The sequence below is a fragment of the Gorilla gorilla genome, chromosome 5 (genome assembly GCF_029281585.2).
Source record: "Gorilla gorilla gorilla isolate KB3781 chromosome 5, NHGRI_mGorGor1-v2.1_pri, whole genome shotgun sequence".
In the NCBI taxonomy this organism is placed as follows: domain Eukaryota; kingdom Metazoa; phylum Chordata; class Mammalia; order Primates; family Hominidae; genus Gorilla; species Gorilla gorilla.
The window spans coordinates 85,929,665-85,949,670 of record NC_073229.2 but is presented as its reverse complement, the minus strand read 5'-3'; the positions used below and the strand labels follow the sequence as shown (position 1 = coordinate 85,949,670).

The following is a 20,006-nucleotide window of genomic DNA, read 5'->3' as shown; positions in this document are numbered from 1 at the left end:
AAACAAATGTTTCCTTATTTGTTGTATTCCTGCCTGTAGAACATAAAATGATCATTTTGTTATAGTTTTTACCAGTTATGGTTGTTTCACTGGGCATGGCATCAACAGGGAAGCTCATGCTGGCACTCTGGAGGTGGACCCCTCTCCACTTTACTACTAAGGCAGTCTGTTCCCATTGCTTTCTTAAGCTTTTCCTTTCTTCATCACTCACTTTGTGGCATACAAATAGTCTTTCCCAAACTCTCTTTATTTTATGTTTAAGGGACTATATGTTTTATTTATTGAATAGGCTTTTTTTTTCCATCATCTAGGTTTAAAAAATAATTCCTTTATTTTAATGCAAAAAAAGAATTATTTTATTTTGACACATGTGGAACCTAATTTATTTTCCCTATGTAAAAATTTGGCCTGGACAGTAGGATACCTATTGTAGAAGAGATAAGAGTAAAGTTAGAAGTTATATAAAGGGAGAAAGTAACTTAAGACAAAGAGCTAATCTCTAGGATATAAAAAGAGTTCTGGTAGAATAAAAAGATTACAATACACGCATAAAATGTTCAGAAAAAGAAAGTAAATGTGTGTAGCATGTGAAAATATGCTTATCTCACTCATAATAAAGAAAAAATAATTAAAATGGTATTAAAATATATTTTTAAAGTTATATCTCCAGCAAATAACCAAAATGATGGCAACACACTGAGTTGTCAAAGCTGTAAACGTCCTCTCGCACACTGCAGTTGGGTGTGAAGACTTACTTAATCATATCAAGGGAAATTTGGCCATGTTTTTAACATGATCACATTAAATAACCACTGACTCATAGTTCCACTTCCAGGACTCTATGCTGAAAATACGGTTCTACAGATAGAATCAATATATGCATTAGACTTTTCCCAGCAGTATTACATATAATGGTAAGATATTGGAAACAATCCAAATGACTACCAGTAGTTGACTTGGTGGGAAAAAAATAAAGCTACATAAAGGTGTAATAAGGAGGTGTAAAAAGCACAAGGAAGATTATGGAGTACTTGAATAATCCTTAGGCTATATATATCCGAAAAGATAAAGTGCCCGAGAAAAGCTATGCAGCCTTTTTTCTAAGGAAGGAAGGGCAACACACACATATGCACATACACACTTACGAACATACCCAACAATACACTCATACATCCATAAAAAAAGGACCATCAGAATGATAAACCGGAAACTAATTAAAGAGGGAAATCTCTACAAGTTGTGAAGTTGGGGTAGAGACTGCAGAGAAGAGGATAGAAATGAAAGTGTAACTTTTTATAGTACAGCTTTTTATGGATTATGAATATATAAACTTTAAATTGTGTAAGTGTATAACGTATTGAACACATTTTAAAAAATCAAAGTGTTTTTTTTTTTTTTTTTTGAGAGGGAGTCTCTATCGCCAAGGCTGGAGTGCAGTGGCACAATCTTTGCTTATTGCAACCTCTGCCTCCCAGGTTCTAGGGATCCTTCTGCCTCAGCCTCCCGAGCAGCTGGGATTACAGGCGCGTATCACCAAGCCTGGCTAATTGTTTTGTGTCTTTAGTGGAGACGGGGTTTCACCATGTTGGCCAGGCTGGTCTTGAACACCAGACCTCAATTGATCCACCTGCCTCGGCCTCCCAAAGTGCTGGGATGACAGGCGAGAGCCACTGTGCAGGCCTCAAAATGATATGTTTGAATTGTGAAATTGGAAACAAACTAAGCAAATAAACACTACTTGTATCAAGTTCATAGCAAAACTACAGAGTGAAAAAAATATTTCGAATTTTTTTTGTTTCTGTTTTTAAGACAGAGTCTCGCTCTGTTGCCCAGGCTGGAGTGCAGTCACCCTATCTTGGTTCACTGCAACCTCCGCCTCCTGGGTTCAAGTGATTCTCCTGTCTCAGCCTCCCAAGTAGCTGGGAATACAGGAACGTGCCACCATGCCCAGCTAATGTTTGTATTTTTAGTAGAGATGGGGTTTCGCCATGTTGGCCAGGCTGTCCTCAAACTCCGGACCTCAGGTGATCTGCACACCTTGGCCTCCCACAGTGCTGGGATTACAGGTGTGAGCCACTGCACCTGGCGTATTCTCAATGATTTTTAACACAGTATCCTTTTGTCACATCTCTACTAGCTTTTGAGTATCAAAAATAGTAAGTAAGTACAATATATTTTGAGGACAAAAAGTAGTACATGTAAGCCAGACTCTTTTTGATACTCGAAAGCTAGTAGACATGTGACAAAAGGACACAGGAGCCAGCCTGAATGGACTCAGTGGCCAAATATGACATAATGTGAGCATGAGAAAGAATAATGGGCATAAGGAAATATAAAACAGCAAGGGGGAAAAAATCCTGATTTCTTAGTGTTACTAAAATAAAAAGAGGAAAAAGTTTTACTATCTTTGAAAATTACTATTACTTCAACTGCTTATTCCTTTATAGTCATTTTTATTTTACTTTTAAATTTTGTGTATACCTAGTAGGTATATATCAACTCCTTGTTCTTAGCATTAGTAATTAAAGGGAGATAATTATTTACCTTCTCTTTTTAAGACAAACTGTAGTTCATATTGATTTGATGAGGTGAAAAAAGAAACCCCATTTTGTTATGTATGAAAATGACAGAATTAGAAATTTTTTTAAATTTATGACTAAATAGTTGATTTTTACAGAACCCTCAGTGGATACTGAAACTTTTAGAAGAAATGTTTTATTTCATAAACCAACATAGGAAAAGTATCATTCGCTGCATATTTTCTAATTGCAAAGAAAATTACCAAACTATAAAATAAAGTGATATGGAGGTCATCTTAAATGATCAGTCAAATATAGCATTACTACCTTTAAGACACCCTGATATATTTGTCTTGATGTAATATTATATGAAAAGCTCATGAAAGATGCTTACCGAAAGTGGCTAACATGATTTAATCTGGTCTTAGATCTAATTTCCAATTTGGCAGAAATACGGAGTTTAGAAAAACTGAGTTAGCAAATGGTAAAATCCATAATTTCAGATATTTAATAAAATAGCATTGTGTTTTTTTAAAAAATCAGTAGAGCTCCTTTAAATTAGGAGAGAGAGAGAACATTTCTCACAACCATATGAAGCTTAATTGCATCCTGGTTAAAAAATAACACTAAACTGAAGGCAAAACAGTTATGAAATGCATTAAAGGAACAGTTGGGGAGATTGTGATAAGACTTAGATAATAGCTAATACTCAATATTTATGATTAATATTGTTAGATGTGATAATGGTCTAGGCAGCATGGAGAATATTCTGATTATTAATAACGGATGTTAGAGTATTTAAGGATAAAGTATCATCTGCTTTATTAAAGTGTCTTCCACTTGTTTTGAAACAGTTCAAAAAGCATGCATTTGCACTTTAACATACAAAGTGGATGGAATGTTTATGTGCCCACTCAAAATTCATATGTTGAAATCCTAACTCCCAAGGTGACGGTATTAAGAGGTGGGACCTTTTGGAGATGATTAGGTCTTGAGAGCAGAGCCCTCATGAATGGAATTCGTGCTATGAGAGACCAGAGAGAGCTCCTGTCATCATGAGAGGTTACAGTGAAAAGAAGACTATCTATGAAGAAGCGGGCCCTCACCAGACACTGAGTCCGCTGACGCCTTGATCTTAGACTTCCCTGTCTCCAGATCTGTAATAAAATAATTTCTATTATTCATAAGCCACCAGTCTATGGTGTTTTGCTATAGCAGCCCAAACAGACTAAGACAACATATATATACAAAATGTATGGCAAAATGTTAACAGTTATTGAATTTTGGTTGTAGGTTTACTGGTATGTATTGCACTATTTTTAAAATTTTTATGTATGTTGAAAATTATTTGCAATAACAATTATAAACAAATCAAAAGAATAAATTATTTTAAAAAGTGAGGCCAGAAACATAGATAATAAAGTATCAATTTTTGAGTACCTATAATGCTCCTCTTTTCTTGCTCTCTCTCCCTCTTTCTCTCCCTCTCTCTCTCTCTCTCTATATATATAGATATAGATATAGATATAGATATATTGGATATAGATATAGATATAGATATATTGGATATAGATATAGATATATTGGATATAGATATAGATATAGATATATTGGATATAGATATAGATATAGATATATTGGATATAGATATAGATATATTGGAAACTTTTCTAGGGTACCACCGCATATGGAATTAATTACAGCTTTCTCTACCTATCCTGTAAGTACCTTACCTGCACTGTGGTCTCTTAGAAAGTTACTTAACTACTTAATCCCTTAGTTACTGTTTGTAAAAGGGAATAATAATATGAAACTCTTAGACATGTTGAGAAGATTAAATGGCTCTCTCTCTCTCCCTCTCTCTCTCTATCTATATATAGATCTATCCATATATATAGATATGTATATCTATATATAGATCTATCCATATATATAGATATGTATATCTATATAGATCTATCCATATATATAGATATGTATGTCTATATAGATCTATCCATATATATAGATATGTATGTCTATATAGATCTATCCATATATATAGATATGTATGTCTATATAGATCTATCCATATATATAGATATGTATGTCTATATAGATCTATCCATATATATAGATATGTATGTCTATATAGATCTATCCATATATATAGATATGTATGTCTATATAGATCTATCCATATATATAGATATGTATGTCTATATAGATCTATCCATATATAGATATGTATGTCTATATAGATCTATCCATATATATAGATATGTATGTCTATATAGATCTATCCATATATATAGATATGTATATCTATATAGATCTATCCATATATATAGATATGTATATCTATAGAGATCTATCGATATATATCTAGATATATAGAATCTGTCCATATATAGATATATCTATCGATATATCTATCGATCAATAGATCTATCTATAGATATATCTAGATATACATAGAGAAAGATATACATAGAGAAAGAGGGAGAGAGAGAGAGCCATTTAATCTTCTCAACATGTCTAAAAGTTTCACATTATTATTCCCTTTTACAAATAGTAACTAAGGGATTAAGTAGTTAAGTAACTTTCTAAGAGACCATAGTGCAGGTCAAGTACTTACAGGATAGGTAGAGAAAGCTGTAATTAATTCCATATGCGGTGGTACCCTAGAAAAGTTTCCAATCACAGGCCAGGTGTGGTGGCTCATGCCTGTAATCCCAGCACTTTGGGAGGCCAAGGTGGGCAGATCACCTGAGGTAAAGTTCGAGATCAGCCTAGCCAACATGGTGAAACCGTGTCTCTACTAAAAATACAAACATTAGCCAGGTATGGGGGTGGGCACCTGTAACCACCCAGGTACTCTGGAGGCTCAGGCAGGAGAATTGCTTGAACCTAGGAGGTGGAGGTTGCAGTGAGCCAAGATTGCACCACTGCACTCCAGCAAGGGCAACAGAGCCAGGCTCCATCTCAAAAAGAAAAAGAAAAAAAAGAAAAACAGGAAAAACAAAAAGAAAGGTTTGCAATCACAGGCATATGACCAGAATCTTTAGTTTAGGAAGATTTATTTTGCTATTGCATTTATTAAGAACTGAAGTCAGGGAAGACAGCTGTAAAATACTTAGGAAACATTATAGTGAACAGATGGTACATGATAGAAGATACCGAGTGTAGGAGTGTAAGGTGGGGAGCAAAAGCCTAAGACATTTTGAATGTATACTATGCATGACTTGGAATCTGACTAAAATTTAAGATAGAAAAAATGAGCCAAAAATGCTTAAAGCTTAGCATTACTAAAATGTGGTACAGCCATTAATTAAAACTTGTATTAGAATTTTGGGGGGATGGCAAAACAAATTTTATGTTGGACATGTTGATTGGGCAACAGTAGAAATAAAAGTGGGTTATTGACAATTTCAGCATGATGTCAGGTCAGGGCTGGAGTGTCATAAACATTCGAGTCCCTGAAAATAAAGAAATCCCTAATGGTAGAGCATATGGAAAAAGAGAGTTTGGCAAAAGTCTTCAAGCGTTAAAACTTAGATTTTTTTTCTCCAAGCAATTGGAGTATAACAAAGCCCCAAACATAGAAATGTATGTGTAAGTATATGTATGTGTGTGTATGTATATATGTGTGTGTGTATGTATATATGTGTGTGTGTGCGTGTGTGTGTGTTAATGACAGAAGTGTTAGAGGCATAACAGATAAAAGAAAAGTATAGTTTTAAGAGGTTTCTATGCAGGCAAGAAAGCAAGATAAGCCAAGGACTTTCTATTCCTTAGGCAATTAACAGTGTGTTGGTATATTAAAGATAATAGTAAATATGACAGCAGGAATTTGGGATAAAGTATATCCATCACTTCATAATTTTAAAGCTTTCTCTGCTTTAAGAAACTCTCTGAACTGCCTCTTAGGGTTGCCAGCTGAATATAGAAGACTTTCATTTTACTGACAGTAATTGTACTTTTCCTGTATAAATAGAGATCCTGACTTATTAAATAAAGTTCTTAAATCCCTTCCCATCACATAAGAAAAAAAAATGGACACACTTTGCCAAATTGAAATATTAGTGAACAAAGTCTCAAAGAAATAGGGACATTTTGTCTTCTCAGAGCACCTATTGAACCTCTACATGACGTATCAGCTGCCCTCTGCTAAAAAGGTCAAGCATTCCAAGGATATTTGTACTGCTTCTCTCCTCTGCCAATAAAAGAGATGGATAAATTTATGATAAGATCTATTCTCAGTAAAGAATAGATTTTAAATATTTATTGAAGTTCATAGGCCTCTATGCAACTTTTATAGAACATTTCTCTGTATCACTAGTCAAGAAATGTCATCTGCATATATATTTTTTATTAAGTTTTTTGGTTTTTCAAGTATGTGAACTGCTTCATTGTATTTCTATTAGTTACATCTCAACACATTTGTTTAAATCTTTAAACTGTAGCATGGTTTAGAACACATATTGCATTCATTATTTAATTTACATGCTGATTTTATTTAAAACATAAATTTTTCTAATAGTGCAAAGTATAGGTTTCTATTTATTTAACTGTTACTTTTTCCTAATGTTGATTGTTTTTAGGTACCATAGTAGGCATCATTAAAACATTGTAAGCATGTGGTTTAGTTGTCTGTAGGTACTGTAGTAGGCATTAAAACCAGCATTGATATCAATGAGATAAAGATTGTCTCTTCTGATTATTTCTGAATTTAGCAGAAAATATCACATCCAGGAGAGGCTGATCATTTATAAAGATCCTGAAGAGACAGCTTTATCATGAATTGTCTGGATAAGTATAATATTAATTCATTCTAATTCTCAGCAAATGTGTTTCCTTGTTAGAGGCAAAATAACTAGACAGTGACCTTTAAAAGTTCTGTGGCTGTTGGCAGCAGTACATCAAAGTTTCAACTCATTTTGAAATTGTGGCACTAGGATATTTTATTAAGGGCAAAGAATGAGATAATGTATTCAAATAGTAATTGAACATGTTGCTTCTTAGCATCTGTTCACATGATGAAGGAGTTAGTGTTATCATAACTCAATTATACTGTGCTGTCCCTATGGTCAACATAAATAATGTTCATCTTCTATCTCATATATGTCTTATCAAAATAACTGTTACAGTCACTTCTGTGTCCTGGATGTCTGTGCACTATTTCTCTAAGTGAGGAGTGAGAAGATTCTAAAAGAGTCTATCAAGATAGTGAGGTATATACTAATATCCTGAATATGAAATTCTATGGCATTTTGTTTTTACAGGAATTATTAAAACAAATATTCCAACTTTTTGAATTATAAAAGAAAGGGTAAAATTGGTTCTAAATTTAAAATACATTCCTCAGTATAGCTTTAAGCAGAGCAAGACGAACTATAAAGATAGAAGTTATGCGGAAGTTGAAAAGGAATGTTTCTAAATTTTAATGTCCTATATCTGTAACTTTTTCCTAAATATGAATGCTTCCCTTTCAACAAGTTTTAGAATGCTGGCAATATTTCATTTCCCTGTGAGGGTTATAGGGTTGGAGTAGTAAGATAAATAGTTTGAGTCACTTATCTACTTTTTAGGCCTTGGTTCAAGTTTAACCAGAAAAGTTAAATTACTGTTTTTTCTGGTTGTCAGGAAGAGTCACAAAGAGAAATTTATTAGTTATAACTTCTGTCGATTGTGCAGTTACTGAACTCAAAAGACCAAGGCACATAAGCTTCAGGAAGCGATTTAGTTTAGTTACGTAAGGTCTCAGAAATCCAAATTGATAGTGGAAAGGGAATAGTGAGAGAATAAAAGGGTTCAAATTATATATTTTAGAGGAATTTACAGTAGTATGTGAGCAATACAATATCCCCATCACAGAGAGTAATAAAAAGTGAATGTCTCTCTGCTATTTCTTTTATGCCTCCCTTGAATATTTTAAAAGGCTTGAGGGAGGTTCAAATCCCATTATACCTAAATTAGAATCCTAGTCTAAGAAAAGAGGAAGAAAGTTTAGTTTTCAAAGTCATCAAGATATATAGAGTTCATGACGGGGGAAAAAAGAGAACTCAGATTGTACGTACTTGTATCTAAACAAAGGTGTTGTGTTTTTCCGTGATAGGCTAATGCATTTGAGTCTTGGAACACTGCCGTTCTGTGGCTGCTGTTTCATTACCGCTGAGTAAGATGATTTGAGAAAAGGGCAGAGGCCAGGGAGTGGGTAATCAGAGACTAGGGCATCAGTTAAAAGGGAAAGGTTATTCAAAAGAAAAATCTCACAAGCTAAATATATATTTGAAAAGCCTCTGGAAGACACAGCTACGAAATGACTTTCCTTTAAAGGTATCTAGGTATGATCTAAAACCAGAATAATTCAGTAATAAAATGCCATATTCATTTTAATTTCTTCTAAGAATTCAATAAAATAATTGCGCTTTGAAGATACATAACTTCTTCTTGGTGGGTTTCCACATATTAATTTTTGTATGCAATTACAGTGAGGTGATCATAAATTATTGTTTTTTTCTATCAACATAATAATAATGTTTTCAGACATGTAGAAAATCATGTGCATATCAGGGGAAATGAATACTTTTCAAACACTGAGCAGGAATATATTAGTAGCCATATTCTTATGCACTGAGTGTCTCCCTCTTCTAAAACTATGTTTTTTTTTTTAAATTCTATTATAATACACAACTGAGAAGCCTTAGGATAATGTTTGCAACAGAACTGTCAGATGTGTATTTGCGTTATTTTCATCATTAAAATATATCATCAGTTTAGAGTGTCTTAAAAACAAAGTATAACCAGGTTGAAGCTCCTTCCTCATCCCTGAAATGACACACCAACATACTGTCTCAAAAAGATGGTTCTTAGCTCTTTTGGTCGGCTACAAAAAATATATAATACATGGGTGGCTTATAAACAACAGAAATTTGTTGCTCACTGTTCTGGAGTCTGGGAAGTCCAAGCTCAAGGTGCCAACAGACTCAGGGTCTGGTGAGGGCTCTCTCTCTGGTTCTTAAATGGCTCCTTGCTGTGTTCCCACATGGTAGAACGCGCCAGCTATCTCTCTGGGGTCTCTTTTATAAGGGTACTGTTTCATTCATGAGGGCTCCACCCTCCTGATCTAATCATCTCCCAAAGGCTCCACCTTCTAATACCATCACATTGGGGACTGGGTTTCAATGTATGAATTTTGGGGAGACACAAACATTCAGACCATGGCAGATGGTCTGACCCTTTATCTTCCTTAACCCTCCTCCAGGTAAAAGAGTAGATACATTTCTTCAGGGTTTTAGAACTTGAAAGTAGAATAAATTTGAGGAAGTTTTTCTAGCCTTGAGGGAATGAATGCAAAATAAAGTACTTTCTTCCTGTGGGAGGAGGAAATAGTAGGTCTGGGAATGAATTTGAGGTCTTTCCAATATTGGGAGAAGAAATGGGTTCCAGCAGCAGAGTCTAGGACTCCACTTTTACTTATCATTTAGAATTGGAGGGTGGGGGAGGGAGGCTGCTGGTGAAGGAGAGGGTCTACTGTGAGTTGCTATCCTTAATATACCTGAAGGAGTAACTCCTGAGGAAAAAAATAGTATAAACCTGAGCTCCTGAGCAATGTAGAGATTGGGAACAAAAGTACAGCATTCTCCATGAAATGTATTTATGTCTTTGGCCATTTTTTGGCACTAGGACAACCAAGATTCTTAAATAAGCCGTTGTTAGCAGACGAAGGGTAGTTCCTAAAACAAGCAAGATTGCATTTTCCTGCTTCCTGGAAGCTGGGGACACAAAAGATCCTGACTGTGGTGTTGTGAAATACAGAAATGCAAAATGTCTCATACTCTATGTTTTGAAGTGTAAACAACTGAAGCTGTGCGAATGCAATAATAGTAAAGCAAAGGTCAAACGTAACACCGTTCTGCCTGTAGTTTTTCTAGTGCTATTAACGTTTTTTATTCATTTATTTATTTATTTATTTATTTTTGGCCAATTCGTATTGTTAAAGTAAAAAATGCACTGGACAAAGTTAATCAGGCAATGTAGACTTCGTTCAAGGCTGTTGAAATAGGGGAAAGGCCATAACTCAGTCTGAGCTGAACTCCTCTAAGACAAAGCATGGACGATCTTTTAAAAATGAGGGCGAGAAGGATCCACGAGTCATCTGTGTTTGTTAATTGGCTTTACCCTAAGGGAAAATAGACTTTCTTCATGACAGGAGGGAGTTTTACAACTTGGAGTAAGGTGCCCACCAAAGTTAGGCTCCTACTTTCCCTTAGAGACGGGGAGATCAGGGCATTATCTCTATGGTGATTATATTTCAAAAGCGTGGCTCCCGGATCCTGGAGAAACTTAGTCCTAGGTTGTAAAGCTTATAAGAGTTTTTAAAAGATTTACATGTCAAAGGCTAGAAAGTTCAAAGTTCTCTATGGTAATTGCTCTAAGAAAAGGAAGGTGAGGAACTTAAACAACTTATCTAACATTAAGCTGAGAAGAATGTTAAGGCCTTTTTTGGTCAATATGCAAAATTAAGTACCACAAGGTTAAGAACATTTTGTGAATTTGACCATGTCAGTATAATTATCACTTTTTTCCTACTACTGTCAAATTCTGATTCTAAAGTTGCCTTTCATTCCCACTCTCAACATTCTGAAAATAACTAAAATCAAGAAAATGTCATTTTAAGAACAAATAAAAAACACATAGCTTTTATAAATCCTGAGGTCCAAGCAACGAAGGCTCTGCAGAGATTTGCACTTATTAAAGCACAGTCCATTGCACAAATAAAAATAAATGCAATCACTTAATTGTGTCTTAAGGAACATTAGAGAAAATTCATTTCATTATTCATGTAATCACTTCTCAAAGCCCCCTTTTCTCCCCAGTACTCTCATTCAAAGAACTGGTCCAGGACCCTTCAGTCACTGAATTCCACAAAACTCTTATACGAGCCCAAATCTGAGGGCATTTCTCTCTCTCTCTCTCTTCATCTTTCCCCCACTCTGCAAACCTATCTCTCTCTCTCTTTTTTGCATCAAAGGGTGAATATCAGTTTTTTTAGATAAAGATCAGAATCTGTACAGATTATATCCATTCAAGCCTCTTAAGTCTCTTTGCAACTCCTAGCATCTTAGACTAATCTGTAAAGTAAGATAAAATTGTTGTGGTCAATATCAAAATTTCTATTACAGTTGCTACTATTTTTAATCCTGTTTGGTAAGGATCAATTACTTATGTTTCAAACTGAAATAAGCCAACTTGTTTTCTAAGAAACAAGTGAGTATATAAAGGCCATGTTAAAATGCTATTTTTTACAGCAATATAGAAGATATTGTGAAGGTTCTTCTTTACTTCAGAGAAGAAATAGTGGAAGATACAGGCAGAAGCTAAGAAGAAAGAAAAGCACACAGATAACCAACTACAATTGGCAAAACACGTGATTTATTTAAACTAAATAAATTGGGAAAAATGATGGTCAGAGTGCCAGTCAGCGTCCACAAGAATTATGGTACTAGCGGCCGGGCGTGGTGTCTCACGCCTGTAATCCCAGCACTTTGGGAGGCCGAGGCGGGTGGATCACGAGGTCAGGAGATTGAGACCATCCTGGCCAACATGGTGAAACCCCGTCTCTACTTAAAAAAATACAAAAAATTAGCTGGGCGTGGTGGCGGATACCTGTAGTCCCAGCTACTTGGGAGGCTGAGGCAGGAGAATGGTGTGAAGGCAGGAGAATGGTGAGGCCGAGCTTGCAGTGAGACGAGATTGCATGACTGCACTCCAGCCCACTGCACTCCAGCCTGGGCGACAGAGCGAGACTCTGTCCCCTCCCAAAAAAAAAGAAAAAGAATTGTGGTACTAGCTGGAAGGCTGGGTGAGGGTAGTGCCATAAATAGGGAAATAAGACACTAAAAAAGGAGCAAATTGTGTCACCTAAAATAGGTGAAAGCAACAAATATGATAAGCATTTAGAGAAAATAGTTATTTTGACCTTTTCCAATGTCTACACCGCAGGGGACCTTTTTGCAAAGTATATTTTGAAGGTAATTCGCACTTTTCTGTACGTTTAAAACAACACAGAATGTTATCATGAAAGGTTTTGTTTTCATCTATTACTTCCAAAAGGTTTGTTTTATTTTGATCATTAAACACTTTTGTTCTGTTAGTCCTTTTAGCATGAAAGCATTAAAATAATTGATATCTTAACATTGCAATTTATTTGTATTATTGTCTGTATTAACTATATTTGCTAGTTTCAGGTTGCTTTTGGTTTTTCAATATTTCCAAATATTCTATAGGTGACTTCAAGCAGTAGTTCCCACATTTTGAGCAGCAGTAACCTTATCTGAGAAGTTATTATACATGCACATTCTTACGCCCAACTGTAGACTCACTGAATGAAAAACTCTGGGATGGGTAACATAAGCTGAATTTTTAAGCCCTCCAGATGTTATGATGCATGCTAAAGTTTGAGACATTTGGCTTATAATACTTACCTGCAAATACTGGCTCAAAGTCTTTAGCTGAATACATGGAGTCCTTTCACTCCTCTACCTGCTTGTAGAGCATTTTTTATTATCATATATTTGTGTATGAATTTATTCATTTGTGATGGACAATAAAATGACCACAATGTATTTTCAATAATATTAAAAATCTTAAAAAACAATATTTAAATTACCTTTTGAGTGTTTCTAATGTTTTATGGGTGCTGGATCTCCATCTATATGAAAATATAATATTCTGAATAAATGAAAGAAAACTACTACTCTTTAGAGAAATTTAACATGATAAACTAAGGGAATGAACTCAGAAAAAAATTAAAAATAACAATATATGTTAGTCATAAAATATATAAGGAAATAGCAAAAAATAAAAGTCATAAGTTCCCAAATGATCTTTTAAAATAACTATTTAACAGAATGTCCTTCCCAGTAATCCATCCAAGATGTAAAAGAGATAATGATGCCATCTGCACGTTGTGTCCAAAGCTGCAAGGAGGCACTGGGGCATCTGCTCTCTCCACCCACGCTGTAACAAAATGGGATTCTGCCATCAGGACATCAGGGGAAGGCTCCATGTATTTGGCATCTTTAAGAAATTAGGAGATCAAATAAATTAATTTTTATATTAAAAACTTAGATACCAATAAATGATGTTAATCATTTTAAGAGGAAATAATATATTTTACATTATTATATATTATAAATATTATTAAATATTTAATAAGTTCTCTGTGCTCTTACACGTTTCATTAAGCAGAGAATCCTGAGTGAGGATATACGGAAAGTTCTTGGTGTTCTTAAACATCAACTATGAAACTCCTCTTGATTTCTGTGATTCTTTTTGTGATGTCACAGTGAATAAGATGATTTGCTCCTTTCCCTAAATGCCATTGAACTGTAATAAAACTATTCTGGTCTGCCCATTGATCTCCAGGAGAGAAAATAAAACAAAAACACAAAAGTCTAGGAAAATGAAAGAATTGAGAAATATTTCAAACACTCTCAAAGCAGTCGACTGATGAGGATGAAATAAGAAAAAAATAATTCTTACATAGCCCATTAGATATATGGAATCAGGTAGTGAGGAGAAAGTAGGATAATCAGACTGGTTATTGATAGGTTCCTTTTGAGATGTGTGTAGAGCATCCATGTGGAGATAACTAAGTGGCCACTGAAAATATAGATCTAGTTTAATGAGAGCATTTAGGACTGGAAACACAAGTTAGTAGTCATTGTCATATCAGTTATAAATAACATTGATTTCTGGTTGGTATTATTTAGCAATAATTTATTGAAAAGAAGACAACAGACATTACAGCCCAAAGAAACAGTAACATTTAAGAAGTGTGTGATTGAAGTTGACACAGTGAAAGTAAATAAACAAGTAGCAAAAGATTGGAATGGGAATGTCATGGGAACTAGGGGAGAATTAACTTCAAGGACAGATTGATTTATTGCATTGATCCCAAAATGAAGTCAGGATTAGCAGAGAGTCTTGACTTTTGTAATCATTAGATTGGATGATTTTTGTTAGAGCAATTTAAACATTAGAGGTGAAAGATATGTTGTCATGAGTTGAGAAGTAAATGGGAAATTAAAAATCAAAGCAGTGAGTACAGGATTTTGTTTTGTTTTATTTTTAACTTTTAGGTTTGGGGGTACACTTGAACGTTTGTTACATAGGTAAATTCACATCACAGTGATTTGCTGTACATATTATTTCATCAGCCAGGTATTAAGCTCAGTCCTCGATAGTTATTTTTCTGCTCCTCTCCCTCTCCTCACTCTCCTCACTCTCCACACTTAGACCTCAGTGTCTGTTGTTCCCTTCTTTGTGTTCATATGTTTTTATTTAGCTCCAACTTATAAGTGAGAGCATGCAGTATTTGGTTTTCTGTTCCTGCATTAGTTTGCTAAGGATAACAGCCTCCGGCTCCATCCATGTTCCTGGGCCTCCAGCCACCCCCTCACTAGAGTACACATTATGTTGATGATGAAGGGAAAACAGCAAATTGGGTAATAGGTAGGAAAATCGGGCATTCTCTTTAGAATGGAGTGACAAATATATGGCATGTTCACAAATATGGAGGCCCAGCTTTGGAAAACAGTAAGAGCATAGCTTTCTCAGAACAGTAGGAACTGAACTCAGTATGGAAAAAAGAAAAGCGGGAGGGGGTCTTGGAAGTGAAAACGTGACAATTGGTTCACTTGAAGCATAGTATTAAGTGTGCTTTTTATACCAGTATAATAATTTCTAAATTTGTTTTAAATGTCTATATACAGATAGTTTTCAGACCTATTAACTTAAGACATTTAAATATCATACAAATGCACTTTTAGCATAACGATAATTCTGAAACATCCAAAAAACTTAGAATGACCATATTAATGGTGACTAGGGCTATTTCTCCAAGTTAAAATTTTATACAAAACCTGGAACCTAAAACATAGTCCAAACAAAAAAAGTCTATGAGCCAAGCAAGGCTAAATTTGATTTAGCCTATAATAGTTTGAAATCCAATTTTGGATAAATCCCTTACTCAAAGCACTTACAACAATTAAATTATGTTTTACTTTTATCATTTCTACTTCACTCTTGCATTTTTTTCACAATTTGTTCCACATTACCTAAAAAGATTATTTTACTATGTTATTTAAAACACATATGTGAATTTTCTAATTATTAAAAACCTCACATGCAGTATTTTATAAATGCCAGAACATTATTACAGTGGACAAAGTTTCGGAAAACAAGCGTTTCATTTATGAAAACTTTCAAAGTCTATATTATTTGTATCACAGTTGTATCATGTTTACACATTCCCACATATGTATATTTACAAAGATAAGACTTTTCGTGTGACTCTTTTTTCACACATGTGCAGAAATATGCAAGAAATTGATGTACTCTATAGTAATAGATGTATATTAATATAGGTATAGATAATCACTTCATTTCATGTTGTGGTACTTGTCTTGGTCTGTTCAGGTTGCTATATAAAACACCTTAAACTGGACGGCTTGTAAACAACAAAAATTGATTTCTCATATTTCTGGAGGATGGGAAGTCCAAGATCAAGATGCTAGCAAATTCATGTCTGGTGGGGACCCATTTTCTAGTTCATAGATAGCCAGCTGTCTTCTTACTGTGTTCTCATGATGAAAAGGTCAAATGAGCTCCCTCTGGCCTCTTTCATAAGAATAATACTCCTATTCATTAGAGCAAAGCCCTCACGACCTAATCATTTGGTAAAAGTCTCACCTCCCAATTAAACCCAGCCGTGAAGTTTAAGATTTCAACATATGAATTTGGGGGCGGGTGACGAGGTGGAAATAAACATTCAGCTCACTGCAGTATTTTTTAACTCTTTTGGCCAAATATCCCACTTCCCCTCTTTCCAGACATATCATATTGAGAGACAGGACTAGCTGGGTTTCCTAGGCCAACTAAGAATTCCTAAGCCTTGCTGGGAAGGTGACTGCATCCACCTTTAAACACGGAGCTTGTAACTCAGCTTACACCCAACCAATCAGGTAGTAAAGAGGGCTCACTAAAACACCAATTAGGCTAAAAACAGGAGGTAAAGAAATAGTCAAATCATCTATCATCTGAGAGCACAGGGGAAGGGACAATAATTGGGATATAAACCCCAGCCATTAAGCGGGGAGTGGGCAACCCCTTTGGGTCCCCTCCCATTGTATGGGAGCTCTGTTTTCACTCTATTAAATCATGCAACTGCATACTCTGCTGGTCCATGTTTGTTCCAGCTGGAGCTGAGCTATCACTCGCCGTCCACCACTGCTGATCGCTGCGTTGCAGACCTGCCGCTTACTTCCATCCCTCCAGATCCGGCAGGGTGTCTGCTGCCCTTCTGATCCAGCAAGGCGCCTAATGCCACTCCTGATCGGGCTAGAGGCTCGCCATTATTCTGTGCGACTAAGTGCCCAGGTTCATCCTAATCTAGCTGAACACTAGTCGCTGGGTTCCATGGTTCTCTTCCGTGACCCAGGGCTTCTAATAGAGCTATAACACTCACTGCATGGCCAAAGGTTCCATTCCTTGGAATCCGTGAGGCCAAGAACCCCAGGTCAAAGTGCAAGAGGCTTGCCGCCATCTTGGGAGCTCTGGGAGCAAAGACCCGCTGCTAACAGTATGACTGTACATCTAGCTTCCTTCTGTTTGGTTGAGGCAACATCAATATTTTTCACCAAGGGGAGAAGTTGGCTGGAAGTAATGTGTTCCTCTGTGGGAAGAACAATTAAATACTCATGAGAGAATTTGCAGGCTCACTTTTTTTGCTGATATGGACATTGGTACTACATCATCAGCCAGGTCCAAAGGGAGGACAATGATCCGAAGAATGTAGTTCTAGTGAACCTGTGATAGCTTTGTCTTATAAGCAAGAAATAAGCTTTTGTTACTTTAAGCCTCTGAGATTTGGGGATTATTTTTTCAAACAGCATAAGTTAGTCTACCATGACCAATTCACTTATCAACATTTTGAAAAAGTTGTTAACTGATCAATTAATGGTGTTACCAAATTAAGTGGTATCCAATTAAAATTTTCCTCACTCAGACTTTCTTGAGACTTAATGAGAATAAAAACTGAGCAATTTTCCCTTATTACCAATGGTATATTTCGTCAGAATATGGCTTTTTTTGTTTTACAAGTATACATAATTACTGTTGTTAGTGGATTTTGAATTTTTAGCACAATTGTTATCAAAATAACTAGTAACATTGGAAAGTCTAATTCTATTATTTTTTAGGAAAATCATCAATTCGCTAAGCTCTGATTGACTCTTACAGATTTTTAAAAATCTAGCCCTCTTCAATAAAAAGCTATTTTCTTGAATACGTTCCTATTCAAAGATCTGCAACTTTATGTAATTTCTGACCTGAATTGCACAGATACTTGGTAGTTGTGTGTTTAGATATAAACAATCTAGGTTCCTTTCAGAAAAGGTCTAGAGCAGTAATTCTCAAAATGGGGTGGAGGTATATCAGAAGGACCTCAAATCAGAATTCCTTGAGTAAGAATCCAAATCCATTATTTGCTAACTGCGTGATCTTGGGAAATTACTTAACCTTATCAACACACAATCATTCTCATTTATAAAACAAAAAATAAGAGTAGGAACTATCTCAATACATTATGTAAAATGTTATACAAAACCTGGAACCTAAAACATAGTCTAAACAAAAAAAGTCTATGAGCGAAGCAAGGCTAAATTTGATTTAGCCTATAATAGTTTGAAATTACAAACTATTATACAAACAGACTAGAGAGCATTTGAAGAGTTGTGTATTCACTGGGAGTTTAATAAAGGCATTTCAGAATAATATTTGCTGGATTAGATGCATGTCTTGTTGCTGTCCCACGGGACAATAAATTATAACTTTGGGGTTATTTTTGTCTTCTGAACAGAAAATATTTGCATCTCTACTGGACAAAAGTCTATAAGCAAACTAAATCTGGGACTTTTAAATGATAATCTTTTTTTTTATTATACTTTAAGTTTTAGGGTACATGTGCACAATGTGCAGGTTAGTTTCATATGTATACATGTGCCATGTTGGTATGCTGCACCCAGTAACTCGTCATTTAACATTAGGTATATCTCCTAATGCTATCCCTCCCCCCTCCCTCCTCCCCACAACAGGCCCCAGTGTGTGATGTTCCCCTTCCTGTGTCCATGTGTTCTCATTGTTCAATTCCCACCTATGAGTGAGAACATGTGGTGTTTGGTTTTTTGTCCTTGTGATAGTTTGCTGAGAATGATGGTTTCCAGCTTCATCTATGTCCCTACAAAGGACATGAACTCTTCATTTTTTATGGCTGCATAGTATTCCATGGTGTATATGTGCCATGTTTTCTTAATTGAGTCTATCATTGTTGGACATTTGGGTTGGTTCCAAGTCTTTGATATTGTGAATAGTGCCGCAATAAACATACGTGTGCACGTGTCTTTATAGCAGCATGATTTATAATACTTTGGGTATATACCCAGTAATGGGATGGCTGGGTCAAATGGTATTTCTAGTTCTAGATCCCTGAGGAATCGCCACACTGACTTCCACAATGGTTGAACTAGTTTACAGTCCCACCAACAGTGTAAAAGTGTTCCTATTTCTCCATATCCTCTCTAGCACCTGTTGTTTCCTGACTTTTTAATGATTGCCATTCTAACTGGTGTGAGATGGTATCTCATTTTGGTTTTGATTTGCATCTCTCTGATGGCCAGTGATGATGAGCATTTTTTCATGTGCCTTTTGGCTGCATAAATGTCTTCTTTTGAGAAGTGTCTGTTCATATCCTTTGCCTACTTGTTGATGGGGTTGTTTGTTTTTTTCTTGTAAATTTGTTTGAGTTCATTGTAGATTCTGGATATTAGCCCTTTGTCAGATGAGCAGGTTGCGAAAATTTTCTCCCATTCTGTAGGTTGCCTGTTCACTCTGATGGTGTTTTCTTTTGCTGTGCAGAAGCTCTTTAGTTTAATTAGATCCCATTTGTCAATTTTGGCTTTTGTTGCCATTGCTTTTGGTGTTTTAGATATGAAGTCCTTGCCCATGCCTACGTCCTGAATGGTATTGCCTAGGTTTTCTTCTAGGGTTTTTATGGTTTCAGGTCTAAAATGTAAGTCTTTAATCCATCTTGAATTAATTTTTGTATAAGGTATAAGGAAGGGATCCAGTTTCAGCTTTCTATATATGGCTAGCCAGTTTTCCCAGCACCATTTATTAAATAGGGAATCCTTTCCCCATTTCTTGTTTTTGTCAGGTTTTTCAAAGATCAGATGGTTGTAGATATGCGGCCTTATTTCTGAGGGCTCAGTTCTGTTCCATTGGTCTATATCTCTGTTTTGGTACCAGTACCATGCTGTTTTGGTTACTGTAGCCTTGTAGTATAATTTGAAGTCAGGTAGGGTGATGCCTCCAGCTTTGTCCTTTTCGCTTAGGATTGACTTGGCAATGCGGGCTTATTTTTATTTCCATATGAACTTTAAA

The 20,006-nt window shown here is 35.5% G+C and overlaps 1 protein-coding gene and 1 long non-coding RNA gene across 2 annotated transcripts in view; one reads left to right on the top strand and one right to left on the bottom strand.

Annotated features, from left to right (window-relative positions):
- LOC101154316 (eyes shut homolog) overlaps positions 1–20,006 on the top strand; it is a 436,121-nt gene that overhangs the window by 235,539 nt on the left and 180,576 nt on the right. The window lies entirely within an intron of this gene.
- On the bottom strand, positions 13,375–13,798 carry LOC134758672 (uncharacterized). Its single transcript, XR_010134107.1, has 2 exons — positions 13,739–13,798; positions 13,375–13,583 (listed from the first exon to the last, which is right to left on the bottom strand). It is a non-coding gene; the product is annotated as an uncharacterized lncRNA (long non-coding RNA).